The sequence below is a fragment of the Trichosurus vulpecula genome, chromosome 3, assembly GCF_011100635.1.
Source record: "Trichosurus vulpecula isolate mTriVul1 chromosome 3, mTriVul1.pri, whole genome shotgun sequence".
In the NCBI taxonomy this organism is placed as follows: domain Eukaryota; kingdom Metazoa; phylum Chordata; class Mammalia; order Diprotodontia; family Phalangeridae; genus Trichosurus; species Trichosurus vulpecula.
In genome coordinates this window covers 94,572,692-94,587,988 of record NC_050575.1, presented here as the reverse complement: position 1 = coordinate 94,587,988, position 15,297 = coordinate 94,572,692, and the positions used below count along the sequence as shown (strand labels likewise).

Here is a 15,297-nt window from a genome sequence, read left to right as displayed (position 1 = left end):
ACGGGCTTCCAGATATTGCTTTTAAAAATAGATTCCTTGGCAAGAGAAGCTTTGGAGGTGGGATAAAGCTGTGGGTTTTGATTTTTTACCTACCCCTTTCCTCCACTCATTCCTCCCAGATAACTGCCTATTTTAACCATTATCATGGGGATGCAGGGAACCCCTAATCACTCTCAAAAAAGTTGGGGTCTCCTGGTCCCTTTTGATTGGCAACCTGTAGCATAGGGGGACAGAGAGAAGATAAAAGGATCCCTGGAATCAGGGGGAGAAAGAACTTCGATGACAAGTCTCCCCTTTCTTTCACTGAAAAGGGTCTCAGCATTGGGGTGTCCAGACATATTACCCCATATCTAGATGGGACTGATAGTGGGGAGGGAAATAGGATTTCAGGGGTTTTTTTTGGAAGAACATTTCTATATAAAAAGGTCATTGGTTCTTAGAGGTCCCTGGGTTCAACCCCCTTATTTTACAGATGAGAAAATTGAAGCTTGGGGCAGGCAACTGACTTTCCAAGGTCACACTCAATTGGGACTCAGTCTTCTGACTTAGAATCTAAAACTCTTCCCATGATGACTTTGCAATTGAGATTCTAGGGCTCTTATTGAGGACCCCAACCCCTCAATTCACTGAACTGAGAGCTCAGAGGTATGTAGGGCTCTGGCTGGTTCTTTGTGGGGATCAAAGCTAAACCCTTTGACATGGCATTTGAGGCCTTCCTTCCAAACCTGGCCTACTCTCTGTATCTGACCCTAACTTACCTCTAACATATCTCCCTGGGGCTGGTAAGGCCTCTCTCCTTATAGACCCCTACAACTTATTCTTTCCTATCTTCCTGAATTTGCCCATTCCATTCCCTAGACTGAGATGCCTCTGTTACATGCTGTCTTTGTGTCAAAATCCTACCCGTCTGTGTGGGCCTACACTTCCACAGACTGGGTTATTAAGGCTGGATCTCTCTCCTCACTTCACTATATCTAGAGATCTGGTCTCCCACCTTTAAAGATCACCTATCTAAGTTTCCCCCTTCCCCCTCTGTAAAAACAGATGAGGAAGCTGAGCCCAGAGAGGGGAAGAGGCTTGATGTGGTTAACGAATGGCATTTGAACCTAAGATTATGAGGCCAGTTCTCTTTCTCCCAGACAAGCAAGGATTTCTAGCTGACTCCTCTGTGGTTGATTTTCACTCACCCCAAATAACCAATTATAGAACCTCAGAATCATGCCCTCTCCGACCTTGAAGGAACCTCAGAGGTCACTAGGCAAAACTCCTACTTTCTCTATCACTTCTTGGACTGGGGATTATACAGGGGATCATCTAGTCTCTGTTTCCAGGCCTTCAGTGACGGGGAACTCAGTACCCAACAGAGCAGCCCATTCTATCCTTGGACCCGTCTAAGTTGGAAGGTCTCGATACATAGGCCATAGACTGTCAGAGCTGTAATGGAGCTTAAAACAGAATATGGAATGACAGATCTGGAAGGCACTTTAAAGCTCCTATGTTATATAACCCTTACATTCGACAGATGGGAAAACAGAGTCCCAGAGAAGATAAGTGACTTGCCCGAGGGCACCCAGCAAGGAAGTAGCCAAGCTTGGGGAAAAAAATTCCCACCTAGTCTCCAATGTCCTTGTCTTTTTGTAAAGCTGACTTTGTGCTGGGTTCTCCCCACAGCTGGCTGAGCGAGAGGGAGATTTCCATTTAGTCGTGGCCAGCCTGCCTTCGGGAGGTAATTGGGTTTTCCAGGAGCCTGTTTGAAATCTGACAGCCAAACAAAAGCAGCTGGCCCTCGTGGGGAGGAGGAGGGAAGCAGTGGGTGGCAGTGTACAAAGCCGGGACCTGGAGACAGTCGACCTTGTTCCACATGACCCCAGAGGGCAGAACTCAGAGATAGAAGGGAAAGGTGCAAAAGGAATAGATCTGTTTGATGTGAGGAAAAAGTACCTGACAATCAAAGCTGTCTAGCAGTCAGCCAGACTACCTCAGGATCCTAGAACTCTGGAGATGGAAGGGGCTTTGGAGGTCATTTCATCTAATTCTCTCTTTATAGATGAGGGAAAAGGCTCAGAGAGGTCCTTGGCCTGGGTCTTGTGCAAGGTCAATAGATCATAGATTTAGAGTTGGAAAGGAACTCAAAGGACATCTTGACCAGAGGATCTTAATCCCTGTGGCATCATGGATCCCTTGGGTAGTCTGGTGAGACCTAGGGACCTCTATAGAAAAAAATATTTTTAAATGCATAAAATAAGATATCTGAAATTACAAAGGAAACCAGCTACTGTGAAATAGTTTATTTTTGTTTTTGTTGTTGTTCAGTTGTGTCTGACTCTTTGTGACCCCCATCTGGGGTTTTCTTGGCAAAGATACTGGAGTGATTTGCCATTTCCTTCTCCAGATCATTTTACAGATGAGGAAACTGAGGCAAACAGGGTTAAGTGACTGGCCCAGGGTCACACAGCTAGTAAGTGTCTGAAGTCAGATTTGAACTCATGAAGAAGAGCCTTCCTGGTTCCAAATCTAGTGCTTTACCGCAGTCTAAAAACCCTTGCTCTAGACTACCCCCTTCATTTTAGAGATGAGGACCCTGAAGTCTCCCCAGAGGTGAAGGAATTTACCCAAGGTCACACAAGTATTAAAAGTCATAGAGCTAAGACTTGAACCCATCTCTTCTGACTCAAATCTAATCATTTTTTTTTGCCTCATACTAGATTTACACTACTAGTAAGAGTCTGGTAATGTTATACATAGAAGACATTCTTGTTTAGGTATGGATTGAATGTAATGCCTCTTAGGGCACTTTCAACTCTTAAATTTCATGACCTTGTGACCCAAACTCCACCTGGTTTACTTGGTGTGTTCCCTTAGGAAAATGACTAAATTTCTCCAGCCTCAGTTTCCTCCTTTGTAAAATATGGGGGTGAAACTAGATTATGTCTAAGGTCCCTTGCATCTCTAAATCACATCATCACTTTCCAGGAGGTGAGGGGAACTCTGGCGAGGAGGAAGAATGGTGGCGATAGATGTCACGAGTAGAAGGGAAAGGGACAGGGCCAGCCCAAGGCTTCTCCTGGAAGACAGCGCCTCGGAGGGTCAGCTGCCCTGAGGTAGCTGGATGCGCTGGCTCTGATCTCATTCACCTAGCCTAACCTTGGTTTCCTCACCAGAAGGTATTGGCCACTGATGACCAGGGGAGTGAAAGTGAGACACAGAATCACCGGCATGCCTGAGCTAGAAGATACTTTAGAACACAGACCATAGAAGGTCCGAGCTGAAGTGGAACCTTAGAGCTCAGAGAATCAGAGCTGGAAGCTGAGGCAGCTAGGAGGTGCAATGGAGCCTGGGAAAGTCGATTAGCTTCCACTTGCCTCAGTTTCCCGATCTGTAAATGGGAATATTAATAGTAACTACCTCGCAGGGTTATTGTGAGAATCAAATTGGACAACAACAACTCTTACATAGTTCTTACTGTGCTCTGGGCACTGTGCCAAGCATTTTATAATTATTATCTCAATTGAGATAATAATAATTAATAATAATAGCTAACATTTACATAGCACTTGCTATCTTCCAAGCCCGGTGCTTAGCACTTCACAGTTATTATCTCTTCTAATTCTCACAACAACCTGGGAGGCAAATGCTATTATTTTATTGGTTTTACAGATTAGGAAACTGAGGCAAACAGGGTTAAGTGACTTGCCCAGGGTCACACAGCTATTAAGTGTCTGAGATCAGATTTAAACTCAGGTCTTCCTGACTCCTGGCCCAGCCCTCTATTGACTGTGCCATCTAGATGCCTCATAATAATAATATCTGTCCCATAAGATATTTATAAAGTGCTTAGCACAGTGCCAGGCACTTACCGCGTGCTTGTTTCTTTCCTTCCTTTCTGGAAGGATCCTTAGCACCTAGAATGTCAGAACTGGAGGGGATTTTAGAGCTCTTCTGACCCAATGCCTTCATGTGTAGAGAAGCAAACAGGCCCTACAAGATGATGTGACCTGCTTAAGGTCACATAGCAAGTGACCCCTGAGTCAGAGACCAGAGATCCAGAATCTCCCCTCCAACACGTCCCTGGATTCCAAGAGATATTCTTTTTCAACGTACTGAGGTATCTAGAGGAAGGACAGGGAGCTGAGCGAATTGTTGGTAGGGGAAGGGTGACCCCACAGAGTCCCAGATCCTCAGCTGGGGACCTCAGAAGCTATCTAATGCTTCTACTTGGATAGGAGTTCTAACTATGACGTCTCTGACAAGTGATCATCCACCTTCCCCTCGGGGAGCTCAGTCCAACTCTTGCATAGATCTAATTATTAGGAAGTTCTTCCCTATATTCAGCCAAAACATGTCTCTACATCTTCCTGACGTTGGTCCTAATTTTATCCCCTGAGGCCTAGGACGATGCTTGATCCCTCTTCCCCATGACACCCCTTGAAAATGCTTGAACACGGTTACTACGTCACCTCTAAGTCTCCCCTCCTCTAAGTTAAACATTCCAAGGTTCCTGACCTGATCCTCATATGACTGGATTTGAAATGTTCTCACTATCCTGGTTGCCTTCTTCTGGACCAATTCCGGTTTGTTCATATCCTTCCTAAAATCTGGTGCCCAAGACAGCATGGTACAAGAGTGCTAGATTGAGAATAGGAGGACCTGGGTTCAAATCTCACCTTGGCTGCTTATTAGCTGTGTGACCTTGGGCAAATCACTTAACTCCTCTGTGTCTCATTTTCTTTATCTGTAAAACGAGGGAGTTAGAATAGGTGGCCCCTAGTGTCTTTTCCACTTCTGAATCTATGATCCTATGATCTCTCCGAGCCTTGGTTTCCTCCCTGTAAAGTGAGTGGAATAGGTGACTTCTGAGATCTCTTCCAGTTTGGAATCTATGATCTGATGGCCTAAACATAACTCTCTGCCTCTCACTCAATCCTAGGCCTAGGAGTAATAATTTTGAGGTCCCTTGATTCACAGGATTTTGAGCTGAGCTGGAAGAGACTTTTTAATTAGAGATAATCTGTTCCAATCCCCTTATTTTAGAGCTGTGAAAACTGAGTGAATAAGTAACAGAGTTGGAATTCAAATCCAGGGTCTCCGCTTCCAAGACTTAGTTCTCTTGCCCCCATGCCACAACACCATCTACCCTGTTAATCTTTTTGTCAGAGGGTTGATGGAAAGAGCACTAGGGGGAAATGCTGGCTCTGGGGGGAAGTCGAAGCATCCTCAAAGAGCCTTAGACGGTTACCTAGGTTTCAGTATGAATGAGTGAATGAATGGATAAAAAAGTATTTATCAAGAGCTTATTTTGGGCAAAGCATCGTGCTACCCACTGGAGAGACAAATATAAAAGAAGAACGCCCCTCTTCTTAAAGGGCTTACATTCTAATGGGAGAAACAAGACAAAAAGGAGCTTTCAGCTGCAAGTCAGATGAAAAGGTCCCATGGTCCTCAGGGCTCAGCAGCAAAGCAGATGATGATGCTTCTTCTCTAATGTTGTTTCCACAGATAAAACCATACCCATTTCTGATGCCGGACCATTTGACAGTGCCAAGGACTTTGGTGTCAAGAATGTTCTCTTTGGGATCTTGACGGCTAGCGCTGTCCATGAGGTCAGGGCTGTGACATCTCACCTCCGCCAGAGCTGATTCTCTGGAATACTGGCTGAAAGCAGTGACGGGGGGATCTGGCAGGCATTGCTATTCCCGGGGTTTTTGGGTTTGGGGTCCATTATGGCCTGAAAGGAGGTGGTGGTCGGTATGGTGGTAGTGGTTTTGTCCTCCTGGCACATGGCACCCCTCATCCCTCCCTCAAGGTGACTTGCTGATTCAGTTAAGCCAGCTTGCCCGCCCTGTCAGCAGGAGGATGAGATCACCTATGGACAGCCATGTTTTATCTTTTTCCAGTGCCTTAGATCTTCCGTGATCCTCACCCTGGGGTCCTTCCCCACCTGCCTAAGTCTAGCTGATGAAGGGGTCTGAGCGGCAGCTGCGGAGTTGTGGAAAGAGTAAGATTCAATCCTGCTATTGCTTTGAAGAGGCAGCCTAGCAAGTGGATAAAGACCCAACTTCGGCATTAGGAAGACCTTGGTTTCTAGTTTTACCTATGATGCCTGCTGCTTTTGTGACCCTGGGCCTTCACTGATGTGCACTGGTGGAAGGACCATAGACCATGGTCAGAAACCATGTACCTCCTCACTTTAAAAATGAGGAGGCTGAGGCCTAGGGAGGGTGTGAAGTGTCCATGCCACACAGGTAGTGACAGAACTGGGATTTGAACGGAGGTCCTTTGAGTTCAGTGTTCTTTCCACTGAGTTTTCTCACTGGCAATTCCTACAGCTCTGGACCAAAAAGCTGCTTACTTGATGCTACTTAATAGCTGTGTGACCTTGGTTGAGTCACTTGACCTCTACACGCCTGTTCCTTCCTCTGCAAAAAGAGAGGGTAGGACTGAACGATGTCTAAGAGCTTCTTGCTCTAAGCCTATGATCCTATAAGGGAAAGGTACTGCCTGGCCCTTTAAAGAGCCTCGGTCTCCCCCTCCCGAGGCCCTACTGCTAGTGCGGGGGAGGACATGCATTATTGAAAGTGAATTTCAATACCTATTCACGCTTCTCCACTGGTGGGTGGCAATCACTTACTTTTATCTCTGGCTGGCTCTTGTTTACATAATCTTTCTCTGTCACAGCCTGGGCCTTTCCTGGGCCGATGCACTTTTCTAGCAGAGGGGCCCTTGGGTGCAAGATTAACCCTTCCCTGACATCTCTCCAGTGGTAATGATTACACGTATTTCTACAATGCACATTTTAAGCTTTACAAAACACAAAGACAGTATAGTACAGTGGATAGAGAGCTGGCCTCTGAGCCAGGAAGACCTGTATTCAAATCCTGCCTCTCACACAAACCCAATGTGTGATTCTTTGCAAATCACTCACTTTCTCAGGCAGCTCGGTGGACAGAGCTAGACTTGGAGTCACAATCCAGCTATGTGACCCTGGATAAGTCACTTAATGGCTGCCTGCCTCTGTCTCCTCGTCTGTAAAATGGGGATAATAATAGCACCTACTTACCAGAGTGGTTGTAAAAATCATATTGAAAATAGGCTTTGTAAAGCGCTTAGCAGAGTCTGGTACACAGTAGGTACTTAATAAATGCTTATTTCTTTCCTTCCTCTTCAGTGTTCTCTATGGTGCTGCCTGGTGTTGGTAGGGGAGTTTCCTCAGTGGAATTCCCAGTAGCAATGAAATCACAGAGTCAGTCCTTATCCCTAACAATGAGGGAGAGAGAGACAGAGACAGAGAGACAGAAAGAGAGAGGAGAGAGAGAGAGACAGAGACAGATATAGAGACAGACAGAGACACAGATACAGAGAGAAACAGAAAGAACAGGGAGATCTCGAGATTGATAGGGGAGGGAGCAGCAGAGAAAATAGGGATTATTAGGTGGGCGCTGCAGAAAGAGTGCTGAGTCAGGGCTCAGGACTCATTGGAATCCTGGCTCTGCCATTTACTAACAGTAAAATGTGGAGTTGTACAAGGCATGACCTCTGATGTCCTGACCAGCTCTATTTTACAGGATAGGAAAGCAAGTCTTAGAGCAGTGACTTGTCTGGGGTCAAACAAATGACTAGCCAGTGTCACAGCTAGGCTTCGAGCCCAAGTCTCCTGACTCCTGGCTTGGAGCCCTTCTCTTTCCTTGTTGCTGCCTCCCAGTAGATAAGTGAATCCTCCTGGGGGACACACAAAGGGAGCTCTTGGAAGGATTTGAATGTTCTCTGCACATTAGGGGGATGGAGCCCTTGGCTGGGAGAGGACCACAGAGGTCATTTAGTCCAACACTCCCATTTTATAAATGAGCACTCTATCCACCGTGCCTCAGTTTCCTCATCTGTAAAATAAACTGGAGAAGGAAATGGCAAACCATTCCAATATCTTTGCCCAGAAAACTCCAAATGGGGCTATGAAGAGTTGGACACAACTGAAACAACTGAACAACAACATGGATTACATGTGACTACATGAAAAGGCCTTAGCCTAAAAGGACCAGGGTCTCCTGTTGCATCCTGGGTCATCTCCAGTCATCCTGATGAATATCTGGTCGCTGGACCCAGATGGCTCTGGAGGAGAAAGTGAGGCTAGTGACCTTGCACAGCCCTCCCGCACTCAAATCAAAGTCAACTGCAAGTCATGTCATCATTTCGCTGATGTCATGGTCCTCTTTGAAAACGAAAGACAAACACAACAAATGAGCCAACTGAGACCTATAGAAGTAAATGACTTGTCCAGGCTCACACAGCTAGTCAGCGGCAGAATCAAGCAAGATTCCTACCCAGGTCCTCCGACTTCCAGTCCAGTGCTTCCCACTCTTCCCACTCTACCACAGAGTCAGGAGGCCTCTGAGTCTTGGTTCTGCCATTTACTAAATGAACAACCTTGAGCAAAATCCCTTCTTTGAGTCTTAGTTTCCTCACTTATAAAATGGGGATTATACCTCCATTTTCTATCTTTTGGGGTTGCTATAAGGAGAGGGTTTTGTAAAGTGTAAAATGCTAGGAAAATGAGGCCTATGATTAGGCACAAGGTAAACTGAAACTTGGGGGCCCCACTGGTTGACTGATTAAAGGATCCGTTTATCTCTTTGCCATGAGCCTAGCCCTGTGTGGCTAGGGCAGTGGTTGAATACTGAGCCTGAAATTAAGAAGACCTATGTTCAAATCTAGTCTCAGACATTTTATTAGCTGTGTGTCCCTAGGCAAGTCAGTTAACTTCTGTCTTCCCCAGTTTCCTAAACTAAAATGGAGATATAATAGTACCTACTTCACAGTATTGTTGTGAGGATAAAAGGAGATATTTGTAAAGAACTTAGCATAGTGTCTGGCACATAGTAGGTGCTTAATAAATGCTTGTTTTCCCCTTGCCTTGCCTTCTCTTTCCTTCCTTTCCCAGGGGAAGCTAGATTCCTCCCCCCTTTTTTTTGGTGTGTGGCAAATTCCTATTCCATCTGGGGCACCTTTTCCTGGGATACTGATAATTCATGGCAAAGCAGTCTCCCGTGTAGAGTCTCTTCTCTTTTTCTGGGACTGTGGGTAAAGGAGAGAAGAAGGAGATGGAGTGGGTCAAATGAGATATATGTAAAGTGCTTCGCAAACCTAAAAGTACTATATAAATATGAATTTCTTTTATTGGAAAAATTCCTGGACTTGGGCCGAAGACTTGGATCAGAGTCTTGGCTCCATCACTTGTGACTCTATGGTCTAATAATCTATGATTCCAAGATTCTAAGATTCCAAAATTCTAAGAGGCTATAATTACAAGATTCTAAGAATCTTTGATTCCAACATTCTAAGAGTTTTGCGATCCTAAAGAGTCTGTGATAAACAGACTAGAACTAAGAAGAAAAATGAGGTCTGGGACAGCTAGGCAGAGGAAGACCAGATCCGGAAAGGGCCAAGACACTGACTGTGCTGAGGCTTCCTTACACTGCAGTAAAATAGATCCTCATCCTCTCAAAGCCTGGCTGGGTATGAAGTGTCAGATGACTCACTATAGAGGAGGAGGAGGAGAATTAAGGAACAGGGCAGTATCCCCCCCCCCCCCCCCCCCCCGCTCCTGCCTATACAGCCTCGGGAGGACAGAAATGTCCTTCCCCACCCCCACTACCTCTCTGCCCCCATCGATCTCCTACAGTGGTGACAGCAGCTTCTGCAGGAATCCTCTCTGATTGGGATTGCCACAGCTTTAATGCAGTGATGAAGCAGCTCACCTCTTAAATATAACTTTTACTTTTAAAGCCTGAGAGTGGAGGCAGAGAACCTCAGGGATGATGGGTCTAGGAAGGCTTGAAAGCTGTATGACTTTGATCAAGTTACTTCTCTTCTCTAAGCCTCAGTTTCCTCATTTGTAAAATGCAGATAATACATTATTACCCCAGAGGGTTATTGTGGGATTACAGTTTGATACTTTGATGAGATAATTAGTTCTTCAAGTACTTTGTAAATTACAGGGCACTATAGAAATGTGTGCTATTCATATTTTTATTATAAAGTACTAATCAAAGGAGAGCGATGCTATTTGAACTTCCTTTTAGCTTTGTTCCAGAGCTCAATTTCCCCATAAAGTCCCTACTGGATATTATCCAGGGCAGCTCTTGGCAGGGGTGAGGGACGCTCATTATCTGAAGAGCTCAGCAGAATGGGATGAGAATGGACATGCTGAGGGTGGAGGCACAGCCAGGAAGCTTCTTGACCTTTCCTTGGGAGAACTAGAGGCTCTACCTTGAGTACTAAATAAGACCAATTACAGAAACAGAATTTTAGAATAATAGAGCTGGTAAGGACCTTAGAACACAGGATAGTGGGGCTGGTAGGATGTTGGAGCATAGAACAGTAGGGCTGGTGGGAACCTTAGAACACAGAACAGTAGGGCTGGTGGGAACCTTAGAACACAGAACAGTAAGGCTGGTGGGGACCCTGAGTAGGGCTGGCATGAACTTTAGAACACAGAACAGTAGGGCTGGTGGGAACCTTAGAACACAGAAAAATAAGGCTGGGGAGGACCTTGGAACCTAGAACAGTAGGGCTGGTGGGAATCTTAGAACACAGAACAATAAGGCTGGTGGGGACCTTGGAACACAGAACAGTAAGGCTGGTGAGGACCTTGGAACATAGAACTAAGAATATTAGAATTGGAAGAGAATATAAAACACAAAGTGCCAGAATTGGGGCAAGTCTTAGAACACAGAATGTCAGAGTTGGAAGGGGTCTTAGAATATATAATGATTGAACTGAAACAGATCTTAAAATGTAGAATGTCAGAGCTGGAAAGGACCCTACAACACAAAACAAAGGATATTAGTACTTTGAAGGGACCTTAGAATATAGAGTGTTATAGCTAGAAGGTAATTTAAAACACATGTCAGGGCTGGAAGAGATCTTTGAATGTCACACCTGGGAGGAGGTTTAGAACATAGAACTTAGTATGTCAGAGTTGTCAAAATCTTATCTTTGTAGGCCCAGTTACCTCCTCTGAAGCTTTCCCTATAGGAAATAATTTCTCTCTTCTCTAACTCCTAAAGCACTTTGCATATGTTCTATGGCCCTTATTACATTCTGACTGGTACCAGAGATATTTATGTTCACATGTTATATCATCTACCAGACCTTAAGCTTTCTGAGGACAGGGATTATGTTTACTCTTGCCTTTGCCCACCCTCTACAGCTACCTTGCATATATAGTTGGTGCTCAAAAAATGTTTGTTGAATAAGAATGAATAAATGTTTGTTGAATGAGAATGAATGGCAACTGCCCTGGAAACATGTGTTAAAGGGCAGCGTGGGGACCCCTTGCTCCCAGTCATTATGGATCCCCATGTTGGAAGGTGGAGGCTGCCAGTTACTCTTCTCTTTAAGGGTAGAGGTAAAGAGTGAATAATTTCTCAATAGGGAGATTGAGTGGCATTTCTCTGTCTTCATCTTCTTTGACCTCTCTGTAGTGTTTGCTGTTGTTGACTAACACTTCCTACTGGATACTCTCTTATCCTCCCACTTCAAAGGGCCCATACTCTTCATTTTCACCTCACCTCTATGACAACTTCCTCTTTGTTTTATTGGCTCTTGTTTCTTTTTCCCTAATTGATGGTTCTCTGAAGCTCTTCCCTTGGTCCTGTCCTCTTCACTGCTTAAACTCTCTCCATGATCCTGTCCTAAGGCTTTAATATCTTTTGGGTGACTTCCAGATCCATATCTCCATAAACGGCTTCTTATCTGACTTTCATTCCTGTATTTGCAACCCAAGGGCTCAATATTTCTACTTGGATATTTTGTTGGCACCTCCAACTCAATTTAGAATCAGAGATTCCCAGAACTGGATGTGACATTAGACTGTCTGGTCCATTCTCCTTTGTAGTGCAGGAATCTTCTCTAAAGAAATCCTGACAAGCTGTCATCTAGTCATTGGGACACTTCCAGTGATGGGAGACTCAGTCAGTACCTTAGGAAGAAGTCCTTTTCTGTTTTTGGAGAGCTCTTACTAGTATGTCCTTCCTGGTATTATTAAGGTGAAATCTATAGCTTTATAATGTGTACCCCATTGCTACTGGTTCTTCCTTCTGTGGCCAAGAAGAACAGATAGGATCCCTCTTTCCCACGACAATCAAATCAATCAATCAACCAGCAAGCATTTTCTAAGATGTGCAATGGCTGGTCTTTAGATATATGAAGACAACAATTAGTACTGGACCAGGGAGGCATAACTGGGAAATAGTTTCCATAAAAAGACCTGGGGGTTTTGGTGGCCAGAAATTCAATATGGGTCAGCATTGTGATGTGGCTACCAGAAAAGCTGATGGCCATCTTTGGCTCAGTGACAGAAGTGTGGAGTTCAAAATAAGGCAGGGGATAGGCCTGCTGCCCTCTGTCCTGCTCAAGTCCCATTTTAAAACATTTTCTTTAGTTCTGTGCACCACATTTTAGGAAGGATATTAAAAATAATGTTCTTAGATAATGCTTTAAAGTTTGATAAGCACTTTACACACATTATCTCATTTGATTCTCATGACAATCCAGGGAAGGAGGAATTATTTCCATTTTGCAGGTGAGGTAACTGAAGGTCAGAGAGGTTGAATGATTTGTTCATAGCCACACAACTAGTAAGAGTCAGAGGCAGGATCTGAACCCAAATCTTCTTCATTCCAAATGTAGTATTTTATGTGTTCCCAAACTGTGACATGTCTGAGGGAGAGTGACCACAAAGTTGAGGGGACCATGCCATAAGAGCAACAATTGAAAGAAAGGGGAAGAAAAAATGATGAAAGGGAGTTGAAACTTCAAGTATTTGAAGGTCTGTTATGTAAAACAAAGGTTAGATTTGCAGAGCATGCCCCACTAGCACCATTTCTTAATGTTTTCTTAGGGAATTAAATAGCATGCTCTGTGGATTCATATCTTTACAACTTTCTGATGGAGAATGGACCTGGAAAATGTTCAGTTTGCAATTTCTGCCCTTTCTCTCCACCACACATGAAATGAATTTGCCTGTTGTTGAAGAACTTGTTGGAATTCTGAGTCTATATGACATTAGCTCCCAGTGACCGACAGTAAGGACAGAATCTGAACATTGGAGGTAAAGGAAGGGATTTAGTGGTGCGGAAATAGGGGCAGAAGGTGTAGAGTTTAGACAACTGATTCAATAAACTCCTGAATCATGAAAGGAGAGTAGGAATGAGAAGAGTTGAGGGGACAATAATTTTGTCCTGTACGGCTCTGGGCAAACTGATCTTTACATCTGAACTTCACCTTTGTTCACCTCTAAAGCTCATTTAAATTCAACAAGGTTTATGAAAACCTTGTTGGGGACACAAAAGCAAAAAAAGGGATCTCTGCCTATAAGAAGCTTACATTCCTCTGGTTGTGAATGGCTCATTGCACCCCAGTACGGTCTAGAGCAGGAATTCTTGTGTCATGAAGCCCTTGGGCAGTCTGGTGAAGCCTATGGACTCCTCAGAACAATGCTTTGTTGCCTACATTCATCATTGAAGGAAATGCTAAATTTCAGTTGGATGTTAGTGAAAATAAAGATGTAATTTTTTTCTTCTTCCAAGTAGATTCCCTGAAATCTTCCCATGATGAGGGCCCATGAACCCCAGGTTAAGAATTTTTATTCTAGAGAGAATTATTAGCTAAAAGAGAGCAATGAAATCTCTGACTAAAAAGCACTGGCAAGATGTTAAAGATAACAGAATCAGAAGATTTGGGTTGGAGATCCTGTTTTACCGCCTACTGGCTGTGTGAACTTGGGTAGGACAATTCCCTTCTTGGCCTTATTATCCCAATCTGTAAAATGGGAATAATGATCTCTACCTTTTTTTCCTCACAGGATTATCAGGAAGCTCAAATTAGAGAATTTATGTAAAGCACCTTGTGGTGGAGTAGAAAGAGCACTGGATTGGGAGTCAGAGAACCTGGGTTTGAATCTTGGCACTGCCATATTTTCCCCATGGGGACAAGGGAAACTCAATATCTTGAAGGTCCCTCTATGATACTAACCAGAAATCACTAAACAAGTGAGTTACCAGTGATCACCACCATCACCACCAATGTAGCCACTGCTGCTACCTCTGCAGCCACCACCATCACCACCACCACCAGCACCTAAAAGGTAGCTTGATATAATGGATAGATAATGACTCGGAGTCTGGAAGTCCTGGGTTCACGCCCTGCCTCTGATACAACTGCTAGTGCCCTCCCTCCCAAACACCTTTGTATTTATTCTCTTTATATTTATTCTGTATACACTTAAATGTGTGATTGTTGTCCCTCCTGTCAAATGTAAGCTCCCTGACCTTTAGATTTGTTTCATTTATTATTTCTGTATCCCCAGCATCTAGCAGAGTGGCTGGCTCGTAGTAGGTGTTGAACATCTGTCGATCGATCGATTGGCTGAGTTGGTGGTAGTGGGGGCAGTGTGGCAACCTCTCAGTGTGCCTTTGGCAGCTCTTTTTAAAATCTATAAATTACAGATGAATCACCCATCTGCATCTGTGAGAGGAGTTTCCATAATGAAACTCCAAAGGGGTGTACTGGTAAATATTTAACAACTGGCTCTTGTGGGAGGTGTAAAAAAATTATTCACAACACACTTTTAAGTTTAATCTGCATTTTAAACATTTTCTCCATCACTTTCTTCACTCCAGACAATAAACAAAACAATAAATAAATCTATAATTTGTAATGTTTTTCCAGAGTATAAATGCTCACACTGAAAATTTAACAACCAGCTCTCCACAGTTCTTATAAGCTAGTTTCAGGACATTCTTGCCTTCCCCTTCCCCAACAACACATACTAGGTAGAGAAGCAGTGTGGCATGTATGAGCCAAGAGGTCTGGGTATTAATCTGAGCTCTGCCACTATATTTGTGTGACCTTGGGCAAGTCACTTCACTCTAGATCTTAGATAAAGACTTCATCTGTACCATGAGGGTGATAATCTATGACCTACTTAACATGTGGGGTGATTGTGAGGCTCAAATTAGAGAATGTATATAAAATACTTTCTAATTATAAAGTGTTTGGCCTCGATCTATGATTTTCCCTTCAGCCAATCTCCTAAGCCACTCATGGTCTTAGAGAATTATTGAGTCACTGACAGGTTAAGTGACTTGTCCAGGGTGATGCATCCAATAGCGGTGTGTGTGGGGTGGAGAGGGTGTACTGGACCCTGCTCATACTGGGTCAGGAGAGCAAATTGTTCAATTTTTAGCATGGGCATTTGTACCTCAGAAATTGGCAAATGCTATAAAAATCAAGGCTTGATTA

General features: G+C 44.0%; 1 protein-coding gene across 1 annotated transcript in view; it reads right to left on the bottom strand.

Annotated features, from left to right (window-relative positions):
• CPLX2 (complexin 2) overlaps nt 1–15,297 on the bottom strand; it is an 84,738-nt gene that overhangs the window by 50,673 nt on the left and 18,768 nt on the right. The window lies entirely within an intron of this gene.